Source organism: Triticum aestivum, chromosome 4B (assembly GCF_018294505.1).
Source record: "Triticum aestivum cultivar Chinese Spring chromosome 4B, IWGSC CS RefSeq v2.1, whole genome shotgun sequence".
NCBI classification, from domain to species: Eukaryota; Viridiplantae; Streptophyta; class Magnoliopsida; order Poales; family Poaceae; genus Triticum; species Triticum aestivum.
The window spans coordinates 293277358-293299783 of NC_057804.1; positions in this window are offsets into that span (position 1 = coordinate 293277358).

The following is a 22426-nucleotide window of genomic DNA, read 5'->3' on the forward strand; positions in this document are numbered from 1 at the left end:
CCCCGTTGTTACCCTGGTCCTTCGCTAAAACTAGTATAAATAACAACTGCTTGTTCCTCAAAAAAAAAACTGCGCGACTTGCTGGGTCCCTGGTGTCAGCCGCTCGTAGTGTAATTCTCTCATTTATTGACTACGTTGACAATGGCGTGAGCCCCAGATGTCCAACCATTAGGAGGAACCGTATTTTTGGGCTTGTACTATAGATGCACTTGCTTGCGTACTGCCATGACGCTGGTGGGTCCCTACTGTCATCCTCTCCATGTACAGTCATCTCCTTGTTCCTCTCAGTTGTTGACGACGTTGACAACGCAAGAGGGCGGCGCACTGCGCACGGCGAGCGAACCAAGGCCACAAGGCGGAGGACAACGGCGAGGCCTCAGATGGAACGAACATGCGCCGTTGAAGATGCGCCGGTCCAGTCGCAGGCGGAGGGGAGTACGAGGGTTGACTGGTTTGGGCGTGGGTGCGTGTTGGGGTCACGACGCCGGAGAATAACAGGACGTGTGGGGGAATAGAGGGAGGGACTAGCCAACGTTGGAGGGTACGTACGGTAGGGCGGTGGAGGCGCAACCAGCCATGGGAGGCGGGAGCAGGCGGAGCCGACGGGGTGGTTTGGTTTGGGCGGCTGGAGGAAGAAGAAGACAATAGATAGAAGATACACGACAGCTGTTGGATGTCAATCCAATGGCTGGTAGGCAGAATCGTTTGTTGACTGGCTAGTAAGTCGACACCACCTTGGATAGGCTATTTCCTCGCGGGTCCCAAATCTCAGAATCCAAATCTGTCACGGTCATGCAGCCTTTCCTACGAAAATTTACAGCCCATTTGATGTGCTAGTTCGAAATAAGTTTGTGGGTGCTGGTCGGGGCTAATCACTTGGCTTCTGTAATGCACAGTGAGCTCAAGCAGCCGGCGAGAGTGATGTTATTTCCCTTGGTTGGGATTTGTTACAATATTTCCCTCTAAATTAAACGAATGGCAAGCCATTTGCCTTGTTTCAAAGAAAATATGACATTCACAGCCGAGTTGAAAAGGGTAGGAACATCTAACTCCAGCTTACAAACTATACAAAAGCACGAGGGTTAATTGTTCATCAGGTTTACAAAAAAATCCAGATTGAAAAGGGCAACAACATCTAACTCCAGCACTGTTTTCGGTAGTCATAGTCAAATGGATCGGTCAGGTCCATAGAATGAACATCCTGGGTCGTAAAATTTACTGGATTATGACCATAATATGTTGAAAATAGAAGCCTGACACGTTTAGAAGCTCTTTTGCCCACCTGAAACTCCTTTTTTTGCTCTTCGACATACCCATCCGTCAAAACCATGCTGCTGATAAACTTAAGCCCGATGGACAATAGTAACCTCGCATTCAGCAGGAAGAATGTGACAAATCTTGTGTTTGCACGGTTGGCTACATATCGTTCTAGCGTTATTGTCTTCAATCGAATCTCATGAGAAGTGAGAAAATCCCAATGCTTAGAATCCACCGATTGGTTATAACTTTCTTACCCCGTCCTGTTGCCTAAATAGACATGAAGATTGAAAACAGTTAAGGTCTAAAAGAAGAGTGTCAAAAGAGCAACAGCTGAATGGTTAATTCTAGTACACTATATGCGAGCTTCCAATGTGCGTGAAATTATCACCTTTATATACAACTTCTCCAGACATGGAAAGCATTGCAGCAAGCCAATAATCTTGTTCAGATCAAAACTATTCATTTGGATATATAAGATCTTGATAGAATCCAGCACCATTGATAGGCCATCCATGGAGAAACTCTTCATTGAGCATAGAACATAATATTAGTAAATTTTTTTACTCCAAGATGATATATAAATTATGCGCAGAAATTTAAAGTGCAGCTTATGGTTACAAGTGTAGATGATAATATAAAGTACCTGAAGAACTGTGGAGCCAAACACCATATTGAAATGAGCACAGAGATCATGTATTACACCCAAGGTCTCCAGTTTAGGCACAGAGAGGACAGTTATTTGCAACGGTGAATAACTAGAATCAAGGATCATCCTTTGAAGTGAAGGGGCATCTTGGATGATGAGCTTCCTTCCATTAAACGAAATTCCAATTCTTACAAGGTTAGGTGACTTTATTTGGAGACAACTGATTCTAACTGTGAAAACAAGCACCAAGCACTCCAGCGCAGGGCAACTGGAGTGGATGATGCTGTGCAATGAGGCCTCCGATATACGAACCCACACAAGTGAAAGTTTCTTGAGAAATGGGAGTCGAAGGTTTAGTACCAGATTGTCTGGTAGGTAGCACAGCGCAAAGGTGGCGGTGTGGAGAGAGGAGGAAAACCGTGAGATGGACATCAGTGCTGAGGGCACAAGTTCATGGCATTCGATATGTGGTATGTGATTTCCAGGGGAATAGTAGAACTCAAGTAGCTGTAGTTCTGTGAATTCAGGGGATTTCAGCCAGGCGTCCACCGTGCAGGGCATGGTATGCTTGCTCAGGTAGCATGACGGGATGCAGAGGCTTTGAACGGAGCCTTGGTGGGAGGAGATGATGGATCTGGGGATTTCAAAATCATTGAAGAGAGATAGCTGACGACATTCGAGATTAAGGGGCACGACGAGCCATAGAGGGCGCCACCGAATTGAGAGGACTTGTGCGCAGCAGCAATCCTTAGTGGGGAGAAGCGAGATGATCTCCCCAAGGACGGCGTCCGGGAGATCGCTGATGCGGTCCATCCGAGATTCTACGGGTTCCTGGGATCCGGTGGGGGCGGGGTCACTGCTTCTCCCCACGCTACCGGGTGCGGGATCTACAACAGGCGTCACCGCTGGCGGGAGCCTCATCTTCTTGGCGCTAGGGTCAGCCGACTCCATTTTCCTCGAGGGCATCGCGTCACGCTCACGGATTTGAGCAGAGTAAGGAATGCCAAGCCTAATTGTAGTGCGAGCGAAGAAGAAGGGGAGCTGGGGGTTTTCTGTAGGAGTGAGGAAGAAGGGGAGCTGGGGTTTTCTGTAGGAGTGAGGTGAGGAATTTGGGGGTACGAGTGGAGCGAGCTGACATGAGTTGGGTGGGAGCGAGGAGGAAGAAGAGCACCCAGGTTTTTTTGGGGGGGGGGAGGGGCGGTGTGCTGAGTGTGGGTAGCGCCTTTTGAATTGATTTTACTATTTACTAGTCTGGATTGGCTGTTTTGTCTTGGGCCCAGAGAAACAATTACTACTAGTACAGTGGAGACACTCTACAGCTACCCAGAAAAACAATTACTACTAGTAAAGTGGAGACACTCTACCGCTTCTGGCTCCTCCTAGGTCATTGAAACGTCTCCCTCTACTGAATGCTGTTATACTTTTGTTCACCGACATATGGGCCATGCAACGCGTGGACCCAAATTCCATCCACCAAATTAGAAGGCAGTATGCAGGCGGGGAGTCACTCAGGTCATAGCGCGGCAGTAACGAGCCGTCGTATCACAAAACCCCACCTCCCCGCAGTTTAAGTTTGACGGACGAAGCAACCATCATTTGACTCTTCGCTGAACCCCCTTCTCCCTCAACGTCTACAAGAAAGGCAACACTCGCATCTGCCACTATTCTTCTCACCCAACGAAGGGAAGGTAAGCGGATCCGTGATGTTGGTATATTTTCGTTCAGAGAAAAAAAGAACTTTTGCAAAGCAGTAACCGATCCTCACTCTCTTTTTTGTTTCATTGTCATTGCGATTGTGTTTTCCTTTCAATGGTCTCCTAGTATTCGTCTGTTTCATAATGGACCAAGGAGAACCAGGCAAAGATCTGCCAATATTGGAGCAGACGCGGGAGGCTGATCCCCTCGAGACAAAGAGCTCCAAGAAGATGGAGGCAACCACCGAGCCAACCCCAGATACGCTCAGGGCCACTACTGAGATGTTCAATGACCCGTTTGAGGTTACAGCCCCCGTGGCACTGCAGGAGCAGTTTCCCCCCTTCGAGGATGTGTCCCCCCCCCCCCGCTGAGCTGCCCAAGGTGATTTCCTTCTTTGCCGATCTTGATTGTGGTTTTTCATCTAAGTATGTGGTGATTTTTTTTAGAAAAGGAAGTATGTGGTGATTAATAATGCAAAATTTTATTAGCTTTGATGCCATGCTATACATAGTGGTTTAAATAACTTGTGTTTCTTATACTGAAAAGTAATTCATAATTTGTTTCTGTTTCAATTAGAGCCCTGATGCAGACATGGATTGTGTGGTTTTGCATGTCACTCGCTATGAGGCGGACGACCTGAATATACGCACTCGGAAAACCGAGTTCTTAGGCCATTGGATCCTGGAAGCCATTGGCGGTTATACCAATGAAGAGTTGTATTCTAGCCTCACAGTTGTCAGGCGTGTTGTCTAGGGTGTACTGAAGCACAAGAAGTTCAAAGCTACTCCTTCATTTGTGAGGCATACTGTTCTTGTCAAGCTTACGTAGGAAGATGACGTGGCATGCCTCCACAAACAAGTTTATTAGTGGCAAGGCCACAAGGTTGTCTTCATGAAGGTTCACAGGATTGAGCTGCTGCAGGACGTCCTCGATGATGTTCATGGCAAGGTCCGTCTTGTGTCCAGCCCAAATTAGATCGAGGCATGAAATAGTTGCCCCAGCTAGTGTTTAATAGTAGTTTGGATTGTGTCTAATTATCCGAACCTTACCTGTTATCGACCCCTCTGGGGCTAGTACTCTGTTTGAATCCGTCTATGGGAACTGCTGCTACTTTTGTGTGCTCGTGAATCATGTTAGAACCATCGTAATTGTTGCCGAAACAGATGCGTCCTCACTAGTTTCTTCATGAATATGGCATGGTAAGACATAAGTTGTCACGGTTTATCATACGAGCAGTGTGTGTTTTGATGAAATAGAGCACTCGTTCGAGAACCGTGCGCCAATGTATACATAAGTACTTGTAAACACTGTTGGTGCTACCCCACTTGTAAGAAGTTGTGCAAAACACGGCACATTGGCTCAGCTCGCTTCAACACTAGGATATCGACCAGCTAACAATCAACAATCTACTGTCTGACATATAAGCAGCTATGTATCTTGTTACAGTGGTTCATGCAGTTAATTGAGGCCACAATGTAATAAATTCCAAATGTTCACACGCTAGTCCAGCGCTCATGTGGAACACTCACATTAAACTTGTCTTCATAAAAATCTTGAAAAGCATAAGTTAAGCAATTTTATACATCTCAGTGATTCATAAAACATAACAAACATATACTAGTTCCCAACAAAAGACAAAGTTGTGAGAAGGTTTACAAATCAGGAAAAAACAAGCGAGGCTTTCTGAGCAAAGGGCCTCCCGACAGGCTTAAATTTCCTGGAGTTCACTCTGGTTTTTTCTTGTTGCCACCATCCAGGGTTAGGTTCTCTCATTCCAGAATAACCAATTATAATTATGGTCTCAGCTGGAATGCTGAACTGAACCATGCAGTGTACTGACCAGGTGAAATTATTGTGCATTCCACTAAATTTAAGCACCGCTATTTGTAGAAATAAGCAGACCACAATGCCTCTTGTCCGCGCACCTGTCCAAAAAATCACCGTGCAGCCGTGCCAGCTAGTCCTCGGTCCATGGATGAACTGGTAGAAAGTGCATTCCGAACTAGGATGCAGTTGTCTTCGCTCGTCCCTGCACTGCAATCAGGAAGTAAAACGTATGAATCAGCTTCTTTTAGATTGCGTCGGTCATTCTACCTTAGTTACTACCAATGTAGGGATACCTTGAAGACGGGAGGTTAGACGACGGCAACGAGGGATAGCCATCTCATTTTGCATAGTTGTACTAAAACTGAGGTGTGTGCTTTTGATTGTGCGGATAGAAACGATACGGAGACAGACATCCTGAAATGATATGGAGACAAACATCCCTGTTTGCGCAAATACGAAATACGGTTATTTAAACAGTGACAGATATTACTACTTTCCCCCGTTTCCTCTTAGAAGCAAATCCTAGATTCATGCTACAACTTTCCCACTTTCTTCCCTATTTGAACCAACGCTTTGAGTTGACTGTATGAACTAGCTTTACATCTAATAATAGTAGAAGTCTAGGTGGCTTTGGAACAGCGGACAGAAGTAGAAAAGGATCCACACGAAGGGGGAAGAGCTGGGGCAGTAGAGCAAGGAAGGTTTCTAAGGAATATATACCTGAGGGTCGTCGGCATGTGGCAAAGACGGCGTCGGGAGGCTGCATCTTGCCCACAATACCGCAGGGAGGAAGAAGGGGTCGAAGGCCCTCCCGAGCCGAAGCTCTCTCGAAGAGAACGGCACGGCCGCCGATTGGGACGCGCGGGCAGCCGTTGGTCTCTTCCCTCGCCGCCGACGACAGCGTGAACAATGCACCTACACCCCTGCCCCGGTCGAGGATGTCCGGCCGGATTTGTGACCAGCCGTGAGCTGAGAGAGAGAGAGAGAGAGTGTGTGTGTGTGTGGCCACCTATGTCTTGCTTAGATCTGGAGAGCATGAGAGAGTGAATGAGAGGAACCCTAGTAAAGCAAGCGCTAAGGCTCCTGCTTTTATATATAGTGGAGTGATTTTGTTGTACCAGCTTCAAAAAAATGCGCTCTTACGTGTACCCGCCAGTGGGTGTGAGAGAACTAGTGCGTGTGTGCACCGCTTCTCTTCGTGAGAGTACAATATACTATGCCCAAAGAACGTTCACCGCAAGAGTAATAGTATAAGTGTGTGACGTGTGAGCTAAAATAAAATGTGCGCGCCGTCTTTTGTTTTTTAGAAGTTCTGAGGGTAGGGTGTGAAGAGCACATATGTGCGTGACGTCTACCTGTAGATAGACGGTGGGTGCAACGTGCAAGTCTGCGAGAGGACTCGGGAGAGTCATGACTCATGAGGGTGCGTGTGCGTGAGAGAGAGGGGGGCACGTATCAATGCAATGCATGTGTTCGTAAATCATTATCCAACAAACATTTTCCACAAGCCTTTTCCTGACGAACGCCGTAAGAACCGTTAGATCGGCATCCGATAGTGTCAGTTTTGCCATGTCATTTAACAGAACAGCCACTCCTCCTACACACAAATCTTCCACGTGAGTGTTAGCAACTGCCGTATGCTCCCTCTGTTTCGAAATGCAGTGCATATAGCTTTATTGAAAATCCGAACCTCACAAACTTTTACCGAGTTTTCGTGTACCAAATTGCACATGTAGAATACCCTGTATATATCATTTCATTTATCTTCGAGAGGTAACTATAAAGATGGGTGAGGAGTCTACAAAGAAAGACCATCGTATCACCCGCAGCAATTTCAACCATCCTTTAGTGTCGAGGAATATCATAGGAACTCTATATGATATGATTTCTATAGGATTTTTTTCCATTAGAGCCAATTGGTTCATAGGAATAGATTCATATACTCTACATTTCAAAGGAAATAAACATGATATCATTTCTATAGCTTTAGAGCCACTTGGTTCATATGAATGGATTCCTATACTCCCTTAATTTCAAAGGAAAATAAACATTAGCGTATATTCAATAGAAAAGTTCCTATGATATGAACCAAATTACATCTCTTTACTAATCCCTCCTCATAGGAATTGAGATACATGTCATCTCTAAATTCAATAGAAAAGTTCCTATGATGTGAACCAAATGACATCTCTTTTCCAATCCCTACTCATAGGAATTGAGATGCTCCATGTCATCTCTTTCCCTACAACTTCCATGTATACATCTTCTATTCCTAAATAGATAGTACAACCCACTAGTAGCTTTTTCCCAAAACATGCAACTATGGCACAAGAACTATATAGTGTGCCAATAACTTTGAAAGATGGTCGCTGGATGAAGCTAACCCGACAGTGCAGAGATGGGCAAATCCGAGCACTACTAGCCGTTGGATATCATCAACATTCCACCAGATCTGCCACATGTACAATTTAGAAGACTCCATGGTCGAACTTAAGCATAATGCAAACCTCTAAACACAAGCACTTCTCCTTTGTTCTAGAATCTTCTGTATCATAATTGATTATTTTTTCTAAATGAATTGCCATTATTTGTTTTTACTTTATGATTTACAATGCACAACCCCATGAATCTTAACATTTTTATAAAACTAATTGATTTTGAATGAGATGAACTATAAGAACTAAACGAACATCTACATCATGCATATATGACTCAAAGCTTTACATGCTATAGTGTGTATTTATTCATAATTTGGTTTCGAAATCTCATGCATTCAATACATGTGTACCTTACTAGTTTTGAGTAGAGTAGCAAATTTCACGCGGCCCCGGGTATATCAAAATGCAGGGCCCATGCATCATAGCCTTTCGATCGAACCTACGTCCACAATTTTTTGTACGTACTATATCTCCACTGGTCCCCGAATCCAAAATGCTGCCTCGTTCCCGTAAAACCAAGCAGCCCACACATATTTAAGGCATCGACTCGAACCCGTTTACTATGACATGGCCCCGCACGCCGTAGTACTCCTACAAACCCTACCGCCGCACTCATCATCGGTTTTCTTCAAGAGGACGAGGGAGAAGCCGATTTGTAGTGGAGGCGCTTTCACAAAAAAGGATCTGTAGTGGAGACCCCTACCCTAGGATGCCCTAGGTAGCTCTCGCACGCATGATTGTTTTCTCTTTTCTTTATGCTCTTGCGCGCAAGAGTGAAATGATGGTTGTTTCATCCATCCAGCTTAATGCGGGAAAGGTGGGGCTCCGTGATTTAACCCCTCATCGCTCATTTTCTACTACTGCGGCCTCCAATTCCAACCGCTACTCCGAACTGTAATTGTGTGCATCGCACGTGGAACAAGACGGTGGATGAGCCACATGTCTGCCAAAGGTGTCCTGTTAAGTGTGTCGCCATTTCGTGTGCGGACTGACCCTACTTGAGTTACTACGCCAACACGACAGGAGCAGCCTACCACTTGGTTTTGCTCCCTGGTGAATCCTGACTATATTGATCTAAAAAGATACGTGCTGAACTACCCTCTCTGTCTCGGTTTTTTATTTGTAGGCGTCTCGGTTTATAGGGCCTGCACGTAGTTCTAGGTCATCCATTTGACTAACTAAATATGAGTTACTATGTCACAAAAAGTATATCATTGGATTCTTATTGGTTGATATGTGAAGAAACAAGAAACGAGGTAGAAGTTAATGCACCGCGCCTTAGTATTTTGGGATTATTTGGTTTTCGTAAGATGACTTACTCACCTAGACGGAGGGAGTAGTTGTATTTAAAAGTCGAGGGCGGGGCTTTTCCTGCGTGGTAGGCGGGGCAGTTCCGCCTAGTCGGTTCGACGGAGATGCGAGAAGACGAGGGAGTAGGCTGCTGCAAACGTAGGGCTGTGTGATTTGACAGCGAGTTACTGCTGGACAGGTGGGGCCCCATGATTTGACTTGCCATTATCATTTTAACTGCGGAGCTACGACCGGCGTGAGCCTCCCGATTCCTGACCACCTCCATACAGGTGCCTCTCCCAATGCTCCACCATGTAGTAGAGGCGGGCTCTTGCATGAGAGCCCACTTCTCCACTTTTTCCTTGCCTCTCTTTCCTCCACATATGCAAAAATGCCATGTAAAGCGCACTATTGTACTTACTTGCTCCTACAGGTGCTTAAGCTTGCCACATAGGCATAAAGTCTGATGTTGCAAGCTAATCAAGAAGAGAGAGACTAGTTTCGTGACCCAAGGAAGAAACGGTGCTAAGCGCGTGTACCTAGGTGAAAAGACAATTTTGAGTCTATAGCTAATTAAATGAAGCAAACTTAGCAACACCATTTCATTGGAAGAGGTCACTCCTTGGCAAATGCAATAAATACTAGTACTCCCTGTGTCCCATAATATAAGAACGTTTTTGACACTACACTAGTGTCAAAAATGTTCTTATATTATGGGACGGAGGGAGTACGAAGAAAGAGATAGAGAGGAGTAAAAAAATACACTTATAGCCAACCTTATAGCCAACCTTGTTGTAGTATGAGTGACTAAGTGATGACTATGTATGACATGCCAACATCAGATAGCCTAACACACCGTGTTAAATCTCCAAGGGCGCGACCGCGCGAGCGACGCGACGGTTGTGGTAGGTGCGACCATGATACGGGCTACTGGCAGCCCTTGGATCTGAGATCAAACGGTTGCATGCTAAGTTGCTGAAAATTTGCAGAATAACCCTCCAGGATAGGATATTCACCCATAGGTCTAGAATCACGCCATGCAACCGTTCGATATCAGATCCAAGGGCTCTCGGAAGCCCGTATCATGGGAGAATGGAAAGCCCCTACCCTGCCATTCGCACACTGGCAGTTCGCTCCTACTTGTCCCCGCACGTCCTTTAATACAACGGCAGTTCGCTCCTAGTCGTCCCGTCCATTCACATTACGGCAGTTCCACTAATCCTAACCCTCCTCCCAAAACCATGGCGTCCCAAATCTCCCTGATCGGCGGTGAGTACAAGGTTAGAACCATCACCGGCTATGAGTTCGACGTCATCTACACCCGTACTTCTGCGACGGTGAAAGGATGCCTTTCTCGCTTCAGACGCATGTTCTAAAACTCAGATGATGAGTGGGTCGCCGGGCTAGATGTTGAGTACACCACGGTCCTAGGACGAGATAAGGATCTAAAGGACGAAGAGAGGAAGAAGCCCGCCGTGATCCAGGTTTGCGTACATAATGTTTGCTTGGTCTACCACATATGCCATGCCGACGTTGAGTGCCAGGATTTTAAGAACTTCCTCGAGGACAAAACAGTGAAATTCGTTACTGTAGACTTTAAGAACAACAAAGAAGTCCTGTGTCAGATAGGCCTCGTTGTAGGCAACCCCTTGGACCTCCAGAAGAATCGGCTGGTCCCCTCTCGTCAGCCCTCACTGCCGACCCTAGCAGGAGCCATGGTTCATCCTTCGTACCGTAAACTGGAGAAACCTCATTACACGTTTCATCGTCATGCATGGCAGCGGAATGTACTAGATATAGTCCACATCCACTACGCTGCAATGGATGGCTACCTTTGTTTCAATATCTACAAGGGTTGGATGAAGAGGAACAACCAAGTTGGCGGTTCAAGCAAAGAAGTATCAGCCAAGAGGAAGAGGGACAAGGACAAAGTCGAGGACATGGACGAGGACTCTGAGTAAGGTGGCAGTGTCGTTGCTCATGGTGGTTCTAAACTTGTAATGCAGTGTCTACCGGATTAGTTGCATAGCTTAATTTCAGTTGTGCATAGTTTAATTTGAGGGGTGTGTTGTTCTAAGCCTCCAGCAGAACTATGTTATGTTTCTTCTCGTTACTTTAACTCTTTAGTATGTACATACTACTAGTATTTCCTTAATAGAATTTAGCACCCCAATTAAGCACGTACTAGCTTTTTTAATAGTACTATATGCATAATTTGGCGACGAGCGCTCTCTATATGTACCACCTTTTTTTAAATTTCAATTTTTGCTCCATGGCGCAATCCATCTATAGTACTACTGTACAAAAGTATACATTTTTTAAAAGGATAGAGTACTGTTCATCACATATATATAGCCAGTTAAATTCTCAACCTAGAACAATGTGCATGCCATGTAGTAAACCGATACGGAGGAAGTATAGTAAAAATGAGGTGATTTTACAGAGCGATCGGCGGGGGAGCATGGCCTGTCATGCGGTCCCACGTGTCATGATGTACCAAGGCGATGCGCGTGTCCCTCTTGAGGAAGAAGCAATACTAGTACGTGGTTTGAGATGATGTCGAACCGAAGTGTGAAATAATGGTTGCTTCGTCCGTCTGTGAAGGTGCGACATTGTGATTTGACGTCTCATTGCTCATTACTACTACTGGGCCGGTATGAGTGGGGTGCGTCCCCCTGCTGTTCTGCACTGTTATTTGGTGCTTGACACGTCGACCCGGTTGCTATATGTCCCACATGTTGGTGACAGGAAGTACATAATTCATGAAAGGGAGCGTCGACGGAGGAGTATACTACAGAATTCATGAAAGGGAGCGACTTAGTATTGGAAAAATCTGTTTTTACGGAGTATGTACCCACTAGGGTTTATAGGGCTCATCTAAAAAACATTCGTTTTTCCGTTTGATAAGTCTCAATTCTACTATACTAGTAGTAGTACCATTACATGTTGTATTTCGAGATGCGTTAGATCACCCGACGCAAGTAGTGTCAAGAGGAAACTAACCAATGCATGTACAACTTCATGGAAATTTAGTGGTCATTCATGCATTCGTTCTAATTAATTCCTCGGTAAACATAACTTCTTGAGAAAAACGAGCATACTGTGCAAACTACGAAATTAATTTGACCACTCACCGTCTACCTTGGTTGGAGAGATTTTGAAATTGAGCCATAAACTGGAAAGGAGGGAGTAGTAACTTTTGTCTCGATTACTATTTGTGGCCTTGTATAGATGCAAAATGTATTTTTTTATAGTGGCCTTGTATAAGTAATTGGAGGGAGTACTAACCAAAGTACGTAGTAGGGACGAGGAGTAAACGGAGGGAGTAGTAAAATTTTCTCCTCGTGCTGTGAGCCACCGCGCGCGTGGGCGAGGGAACGGGCGTAAAGGCGTAAAGTAGTAGTAAGCTTCACCTCATCCTGCGAGCCACCGCGCCCGTGGGCGGGGGAGACGGCGTACTAAGCAAGCTTCTCCTCGTTCTACGAGTTGACGGGACACATCAAAAGTACTCCAGTGTATAGAACCTTGCCTCTAAGGTAGGCTCCACATGTTTTGCCTCTTTTTTTCATTTAACATAACACGTCAAGTCACAATTTGTTTGTTCACCATTGGTAGACGATCCTCCCTCCACCAAGTGGACAACCAGTACACGTGCCAAATTACCACGTGGGCTGCCTTTTCCGTACAGAAATGAGCTCCACCATGTACCCGCGCGGGTGTGGTTGGGAAAGAGACGGGAGTACGTGCGCCGTGCATGCACCTCTTCTCTTCATGCACGTCCCCCACCTACGTGGGTGTGTGTGTGTGAGAGATACAAACCTAGACATAATGCGGCGTCCATCCCCATGCCTCTGCCCAGTTCGACCACAAGTCACCACAACAGCACCATGCCCCACTCCTCCTCACCTTATCTCTCATATTTCTCCCTCCATTTTTATATACAAGGGGCCACTATCAAAATTACAATTTGTAGATATACAAGGCCACTAACATTAATCGATGCAATATTAATGGTGTTTGCCTTGTGGTACTAGCGAAGGAGGAAATTAATTATCCCTTGCATGCATGCGGGAGTTTGTAAATAAATGCATCTTGATGTTCCGTGCAATGCACGAGCATCTTGCTAGTCCATGGAAACAACACATGGAAAAATTCCATGGCGAACGAGGGATTTGAATCTGTTGGGAGGGGCTGTTTGGATCTTGCCCGGGGTAGACAAAATATTGGCGACCCTTTTGTCCACCGGTGCCTTTGCGACTGATGAATGAGGAATAGCTCGAGTGCTCATGCTGTCGTGCATCCTCCAACGCGCACGTTGGAGACGAGCTCGCACGAGCTATGTTTTTTTGTCCCACAATGCCGCCCGAGCCGCCCGCAGACCGACCGGCGACCCGCAAATTACGCCATCAACTGTAGCCGCACACATTATGACAGCGACTCAACCAACCGGACGAAATTCACGCCAACATGTAGACAAACTGATATTTCATATAAACAACGATGGAAATCATATAAAATACCGGATTTTCACATAAACATGACGGATTTCATTACATTCAAATGAACTACGCGGTGCTAGTTCTGGACAGTATAGGTGTATAATACCTGGCCTAAATGGTCGCCCGCCGATCGATTTGTGTTCCTCATGTCCGGTAGCACGATCACCAGACTGCCGGGAGCCCCGGAGGTATATGCTTCAGCGCAAAAGATGGCTCGCTTCCCCACTGCCCAACTGATATCATTGGCTGGTGCCGAAGATGATGGTGGCCGGCGCCGGTTTGAGTTCATCACCGGCCCCTACTTCGCCATGGCCTGCACCGGCTCGAGTTCATCCTAACATTCCCCTCTTCCGTGGAGCCCATGCGGGGTCAACGAAGGTCCTCGCAACAAAAGGATCCGGCAAGACACCTGCTGTGTATGCCGGCATCGCCTCCGCGGTGGCCTTCATGGGACCCAAGCGGCGGCGGCCTCCCGTGTTCTACTTCTCCTCGATGATGGCGGCGGACGCGGAGGCGCTGGCCACCGACTCGTCGCTCTTCGCGCACCTGGCTTCTGTCGTTGCTTGCATGGCGCGGCCACTGGCATGGGAGTCTCGGCCACAGAAACGGGAGACGCGGTACGAGGTGGCGGCGTGGACGGTAGCAATGACGCCCGTGCGCTGCTCCTCGTCGAGCTGGCTTGGAGCGGCGAGTTGCTGAACTGCGCGCCGGCTTGGGGCGGCAACTGGCTCCATCGGGCGAGGGGAGGGAGGTGGATCAGCGAGCTGCATAGCTCGTATCCGGTGGGCTACCCAGCCGGCTTGGATGCGGAATAACTACTCTTCGTAAGCCATTGTAAGAGTGGACAAAATGGTGTAGGAAATAGGGGAGCGGCGGAGGTGTGCGATTCTTGGCCGGCATTTGGCCTAGTTTAAATAGGAGATTAAATAGACGGCGGACGGGAGGAGCTCGGCCGGCATTGCGTTTAACACCGGCCCGGTCATGAACGGACGTGTGTCTAGAGTGGGTTTCTCGGCTTCCACACGGGCGGGTTTCATGGAGGCGTTTGAATGCGGCATGGAGGCATGTTCAGCCGGGCGTGCTGCGAGTGGCGCCCTCGACTCGTACCTAGGACACCGTGCCGTTCTTCCACTGGCGTGTGGGCTCTTTGGGTGCATGGCCTGCATGTCAGTGACCCAACGCAGGCAGCGCACAGCAGAGGAACCTTTGGTGGGCCAGGGCGGTCAGAAGCGGGCATTTCATAAATTGATGATTGTTCATTGAGTGTGACGTCATCTTTTTCATGTAGTTAAGCCTACTATGTTGATAGCCCGTTCGATACATTGTGATTCATAAAGACCGCTGCAAACATCAATGTTCTACTTATCATAGATAAGATTGATTAATACCCATAACAATCCATGTCCTTAACAAAGGGTGCATGCACGTATAGGTTGAGCGTGTGTCTTGCGTCGTGTGCTGTGTGCATGCAGGCATGCGAGTGTTGCGTGCATGCATGGGTGCGTACGTGCGTGTGTTTGTGAGTGCATGTGTATGTGTCAGTGTTGCACGCTAGCATGCGTGTGTGTGTACGTTATGTGTACGTGTCAGTGTTGCACGCCTACATGCGTGCGTGTCTTGCATGCGTGCATGTGTACATGCGGGGTGAGGCTACACGTCAGTCGACTGACTTTTTCATCTCTGTTCATTAGATTTTCCAGCCATTGGATACGAAATCAAGGGCCTCCAGTTTATCATCAAACTCCTCCCCCCTGAGCCACCAGCCACCATCGGCCGAACCGCCTGCCCCCGCCGCCCGCGGCCGGCCCGACCTCCCCGAAACCACTCATCACCGCCGGTCCGCCGCCGCACCGGCCATCCCTCTAGCCCCCCCCCCCCCCCCGCGCACCGAGCTTTTTCTCCGAGGATCCCCACCCCACCGCCCAACGAACGCCCCCCAACCGCCAGTTACAGCCAACAAGAGGTCTGACGACTTCGAATACCCACCAACCACTGGTTTATTACCATTTCCGTCCTTCATATACGCGCTGACGGGTGGGCCCTATGGTAATGTGCGCTGCTGAATGTGGACCGTTTGACTGGTCAATTGATCGTGTTATCAACAAATTACGGAGCTGTATGGTGAGCCAGTGACCGTATGATCACCCTAAAATGTACTCCTATTTTATTAACACAATACATACTCAAACTACCATTTCTTTCTTTCATATACGGGCTGACAGGTGGGCCCCGCGGTTACGCGCCCCGATGGTGCAACACTAGTTGTGCCGTTTGACTGGTCAATTGATTGTGTCATCAACAAAATACAGAGTTGTATGGGTGAGACAGTGACCATATAATCATGACATGTATTTGTTTAACACGGTATAGACGCAAGGGCTCATATATACGCGCAAGCACTCACCGCTATAAGCGCACACACGCGAACCATGCCCCTATGAGCACCTTCGAGAGAGTGGGCCAGCATATATGATCTTGAGATTTTACGAAGTCACCATAGGTGCCTCGTAGTCGAGTGGAACATCTCCTCCCACTGAACTTACATCGCCGGAAAATACTGAAATTAACACAAGATAAATGCGAGCACCGGGACTTTAACCTTGGTGGGCTCGAGAAACCACTGTCCTCTAACTATCCAACCACATGTTGGTTAGCACGACAAAATGTATGTGGTGACCGTGATGAGCTTATTCTGAAGTCTACTGACCATATCGTGCTTTTGCTTCAAATACAATGACCATAAGTGTCGTTAACAAAATACGGAGCACGCATCAAATGCAAAGTCCATCAGTGTCATCAACAAAATATGGAGACGTATCGTGAGCTAGATACCGTTGTACTATTGTATATGCTTATTTTCTTAGTGGCCGATTGCGTGTGTGGTGTGGTGGGCACATCATTTCTAGTTGTGGTGGGTCAACATGAAGACTCATGGGTCGGTTCCATCCTGCGCCACATATAGGTTGGACCAAGACGTGTTATACGAAGACCCATTTGGAGGACTCAGCGTACAACACGAAGCTACCAGAGTCACGGAGGACTCTATCCCCACTGGTGATAAGCCGACTATATATGATTTGTAACCCTAAGCCCTTAGTATGTTATACAAGCTTGGGGGCTAGTTCGTCGATAGTATACACACACGCACAATGCCTGGTATTCACGTGTACTTTGTACACACCCCTATCACTAATATACAGTACCAAGAGTAGGCTCTTTCTTCAACTGCAAGGGTCCGATCCGAACTAGGGTAAAACTTTGCCTCGTATTACCATCCAGCCTAACAGCCAAGGACATCCTACCGAGTGATATGATGTGTTGGGGGGGGGGGGCAATGTGTGCGAGAGAGGCCTAAAGATAATGTGCGTGCGGGAGACACGTAGGCACATATATGTGCGTATAGAGGGCTAGTAGAGACCGTGCATGTGTATATATGCATGTGAGAGAAATAGTGTTTTCCAACTGAGATTAGAAAGAGTGGTACATAGTAGTCAGAAAGAGAGAGAGAGAAACAGAGAGAGCATGTGCATGAGACACCCCGACACCCTGAGAGAGATTGTGAGCATGTGTGAAAGAGAAATGCCGATGCATATAAAGTGTGTGCACTTATGCGTTAGATAGAGAGATATATAACGCGTTTGTGAGAACGGGGCGAGGCATAGTGCATCTACGTGTAAAAGGCGGTTCTACGCATTAAATTAAAATATAAATGGCATTATTATTTTTGGATGAGATCGAATTTTGCAAAATTGCGTATGGACGAAAATCGGTCTATCAGACACCCATACTCTATTGAATTCTAGCATGTGCATGTGTTTATTTCATATTATCGATCCATAGAGTGAGAGCGGTTTGAAATACAGGCAATGGATGCTTTTGCAATTCATATATAAACATTAATTAGTGCACTCCATGTTGTTAGTGTGAAGCACTTTATACATTTGTCACTTGCATGGATACATTCCAAATTGCTAGCTACGAAATAAAATACATGTCGAATTCAACATAAAGGGGGTTTCGAAGATTCGAATTCATAGGAAGTGCATTCATCTATTTGACCCGAGATAATGGCATTTGTAAATCAGATGTAAAAGGGGGCATCAATCTTTGTTGTGAGTTTGAACATGCTATATATATTCATACGCATATCTAACTTTTTTTTTGCAACCAAGGAGATTATATCTGGAACCATGCATGAACTGAGGTAAGTCGCATATTTTTTAATATATAATCATGTACAATGTATATTCAAATGTACCCCCTCCGTTCCAAAATAATCGTAGCTTTAGGATTTTCAAGAGTAAGGATTTGTGAAGTTTGACAAATCCTGAAAGTTCAATTCAAGAGAACCGAAAACGTTAATGCTTCTGCTCCCAAATATTGAACGAAGCGCCAAATAGGCCTCTGGTCACCTGAAACCGCGCGAGACTAATGTTTTGGTGGTAGGAAATTACTGTCCTGACTCTGGACCGTGTAGCCTATCGGCCCGATGTCCAAAGGTCTAAAGCGGGGTAGGTTTGTAACTTCACCAAGACGCCAGTCTCAACCGCCTCCGAGAAGCATTCATACGCCATGGGCGCCTAAACACCCATGCGCTCGGCAGAAATCTATCCCGCCCACATTTGGGACACCTGACATGACTGTCCTACCCCCAACCCGCAATATGTCCGAAATTTTAGATGGGGGCAAAGTTTGTAACTTTCCCCAAATTTCAAACAAGCGTGTCTCAAACCGAAACATTGCCCCCCCTTAGTTCCCCGCCTCCCTCCGTTTCCCCATTCATACTCCATGGGCGTGAAAACGCCCTCTCCACCAGCTGCGAAACCCCAGCCTCCTCCGTCCTCCACCCCATAGCGGTCAATCCACTGCCGCCCTCCTCCATCACGCCGGAGCCGGTACCCCGACGTCGTCGTCCAACGCAACCGCAACCGCAACACCCTCAAGGACTTAGCAGCTGAAGCCGAGGCAGAGCTGCCTCCACGACGCCGACGCCGACATGCGCCGTACCAGAACCACTCCGACCACGCCGTCCTGCGCCTCACTGCCGCGGCTGCACTGTCGCAACCGTCCACCGCACCAAAGCTGTTCCCTCTATGCCGTCGTTCGCCGCCTCGGATCTGCTTCCCCGCCGCCTACAGACAGCCACCGCACCACACTCAACAACTTGGCCATGGGTTCGTCCAAGGCTGCACCGTCCTCCACAACTTCTGGTTTCCGACGAACAACAAGATCGTCGAAAAAACAGAAGGAGGACACAACACTACCAGCAGAAAGAGGTACTCCTCTTCCCTTATTCATGCAAATCTTACATCTCCGCTCACACCGTATTCATCCCACGAAAGAAACTAGTTGAGCGCTTCTTACTGCATATTCTTCGTGATACTAAATGCACAAGGTTTCCTCCCTTTTACTATTTCACCTTTGCTAGAGGTCAGTAGCCCGCCTGAATTTCAATTCAGGGTCAGTCGAACCGCAATTAAAAGAAGCAACACCCGCTTAGGCGTGTGGAGCACCTAGTCAGCCTGTTCCCCGGGGAAGCGGCGCATCGGTGTCTGTCATAGGGGTGTTGGGTGCAGGAGCTGCTTGCGCCCGATTCGGAGGTCGGCAGGGCTTGAATGGATGGCCGGGGGGGGGGGGTGTGCCAAGCACGGCGGTGCGGTGATGTCGAGGGGAGGGCACAGGCAGGGGAGGAATACTGGGCCGGTGGTCGCTGGCGTTTTGAGGAAGATCGTCAACACTGACTGGCTGGAGGTAGATGAAGGCGATCTACCCGTTCTTTGTACATTAGACGGTGCAGAAAAAAATGGACTGGCCTATTTGCTTTCAATCGACTGTTATTTTCATAGAATCCTGTAGTAATTTAATGTGCCATGCATGTTGTTGAGCTATCATATGTCTCCCGTCATTTATTTCTCACCGATCTGCTATCTGCTACCTTTACACTATACTAGTTGTGCACACACTTCACCCATACTCACACTATTGTTTTTTTATGCATGGGTATTTCAAACTCTGACGCAGTCTTGATGAATGCATAAAAGAAAAGACAGAAGTTGCTCCAGTGTAATTCGAAGATAAGCACTAAGCGTTTCAGCGCTCTAATGGGTGAAGTGTCAGCAGTTGGAGACAGTAAACATAGCTCTGTAGTTGATGATCTCAATTGCCACACACAACCATCCCAGGTGCTTGCTTTAACTTCACGCTGTCAAATCTGGTTGCATGTTGCATATGGTGTCTAGCTTGTATTGCTTCCAATTTGGTTAAATTGCATCTGCTTACTTTACACATTATACCTTTTATAATGACATGCCTTCCTGTTTTTGATACATACTACACATGTCTATTAACCATGTTCGTACATCAAACTAATGCTCTTTTGTATCCCTCATCAATCAGTTATGATGAGACAGTCACCCGGGTGGGTTACTGTGAGACGCCCAACTCATTTAAAGAGTGCAGTGTCATCCTCCCCACATGATTCTCAAGAAACAACAAGGCTAAATGAAGATAGTCAACATAGCTCTCTAGTTGATCACCGCAATTCCCCACACCACCATCGCAGGTGCTTGCTCTTACTTGGCAGTATGATATGTGGTTGCATGTTGCATATGGTGCCTACCTTGTAATGTTTCTAATTAGGGTAAATTGCATCTGCTTAGTTAACACATTATACCTGTGCATATGACATGCCTTCCTATTTTTGGTACATACTACGTCTTTCTATTAACCATGTTCTTACATCAAACTACTTTTCTTGTGTATCCCTCATCAATGCTCCTAATTTGTTAAATTGAATCTCCTTAGCTTACACATTATACATGTGAATATGACATGCCTTCGTGTTTTTGGTAGATACTACATCTGCCTATCACACCATGTTCTTACATCAAACTACTGTTCTTGTGTATCCTGCGTCTATCGCTTATGATGAGACAGTCACGCGCGTGGGTTAATATGAGACGCAATACTCTTATAAAAATGCAATTTCATCCTCTCCACATGATTCTCAAGAAACATCAAGCCTAAATGAAGATATTGAATGTTACTCTGTACTTGAAGACCACACTTCCCCTACACCACCATCATAGGTGCTTGCTCCAACTTCGCAGTGTGATATGTGGTTGCATGTTGCATACGGTGTCTAGCTTGTAATGCTTCTAATTAGGGTAAATTGCATCTGCTCAGTTTACACACTATACCTATGAATATGACATGCCTTCCTAGTTTTGGTACACACTACATCTATGTGTTAACCTTGTTCTTACATGAAACTACCTCTCTTCTGTATCCTGCATCAATCACTTACGATGAGTCACCTTTATTCGTTGCATATTGCATATTATTTCTAGCCTGTTGCCATGTATTGCTTCTAATTTGGTCAAATACATTTGTTAGGGCACCCTTTTAATTTGGCAGAGTGATATTAGTTTCATCTTTCATATGGTTTCTAGCTTGCCTCATTCTAACGAGTTCAAGCACCTTGTGCTTAGTTTACACTTTATACATCATACATGTCAATATGTCACACCGTCCTGTTTTTCATACATATTCCATCCTCCTATCATGCGGCTGCCTTACATGAAAGTAGTGTTCGTCAGTATCATGCATCAATAAGTTCTGAAGAGCAAGTTTTATTCCTTTTTCTTGTGAGTTTGACTTGACAAGGCAAAATCAAGAAAGAGGAAGGAAAAGAGTAAGGAAGGCGATTATGGTGGTCCTCTGCAGCAACGTAAACGGAGCATCTGTACCGATTCTCCTTATACTGATAGTGCATTACAAGGTCCAAGTCTCCGCTCCCCTACTCCACCATCCAAGGTGCTTGTTCTAACTTGGCAGTGTAATTTCTGGTTGCATGTTGCATATGGTGTCTAGCTCGTATTGCTCCTAATTAGTGTAAACTGCATCTGCTTAGCTTACACATGATACATGTGAATATGACACACTTTCCTATTTTTGGTACATACTATATCTGTCTATCACACCATGTTCTTACATGAAACTACTCTTCTTGTGTATCCTGCATTAGTCACTTATGATGGGACACCTTTAAGTTGGCAGTGTGATATTGGTTTGCGTCTTGAATATGAATTCTAGCATGTATTGCTTCTAGTTTCATGAACACCACCTATGACGAGACAACTTTAACTTGGCAGAGTGATATTGATTGCACCTTCCATATGGTGTCTTGTAGTGTTTCTAATTTGTTGAAGTGCATTCTGCTTAGTTACCACATCATAGGTGTGAATATGCCGTCCATTTTTTCGTACATATTCCATCCTCGTATCATGACTTTGCCTTTCATCAGAGTAGTGTTCATTAGTATCATGCATGAATGAGTTCTGAAGAGCGAATGATATTCCTTTTTCTTGTCGGTATGACCTCACAATGCAAAATCAATAAAGCTGAAGGAAATTGGCAAGGCATTGGATGATGGTGGTCCTTCCGAGCAACTGAAACCGAGGTTCTCTACAGATTCTACTCTGCCATCCTCCCAATAAGATTCGCAAGACAACGCAAGGCTAGACAGTCAACGTAGCTGTGTAGATGATGAGCACATCTCCCCTACTCCACCATCACAGGTGCTTGCTCTAACTTGGCACTATTATATGTGGTTGCATGTTGCGTATGATGTCTAGGTTGTATTGCTTCTAACTTTGTTGAATTGCATCTGCTTACTTTACACATAATGCCTATGAATATGACATGTGTTCCTGTTTCTACATGAGACTACTATTTTTGCATATCCCGCATCAGTCACTTATGATAAGGCA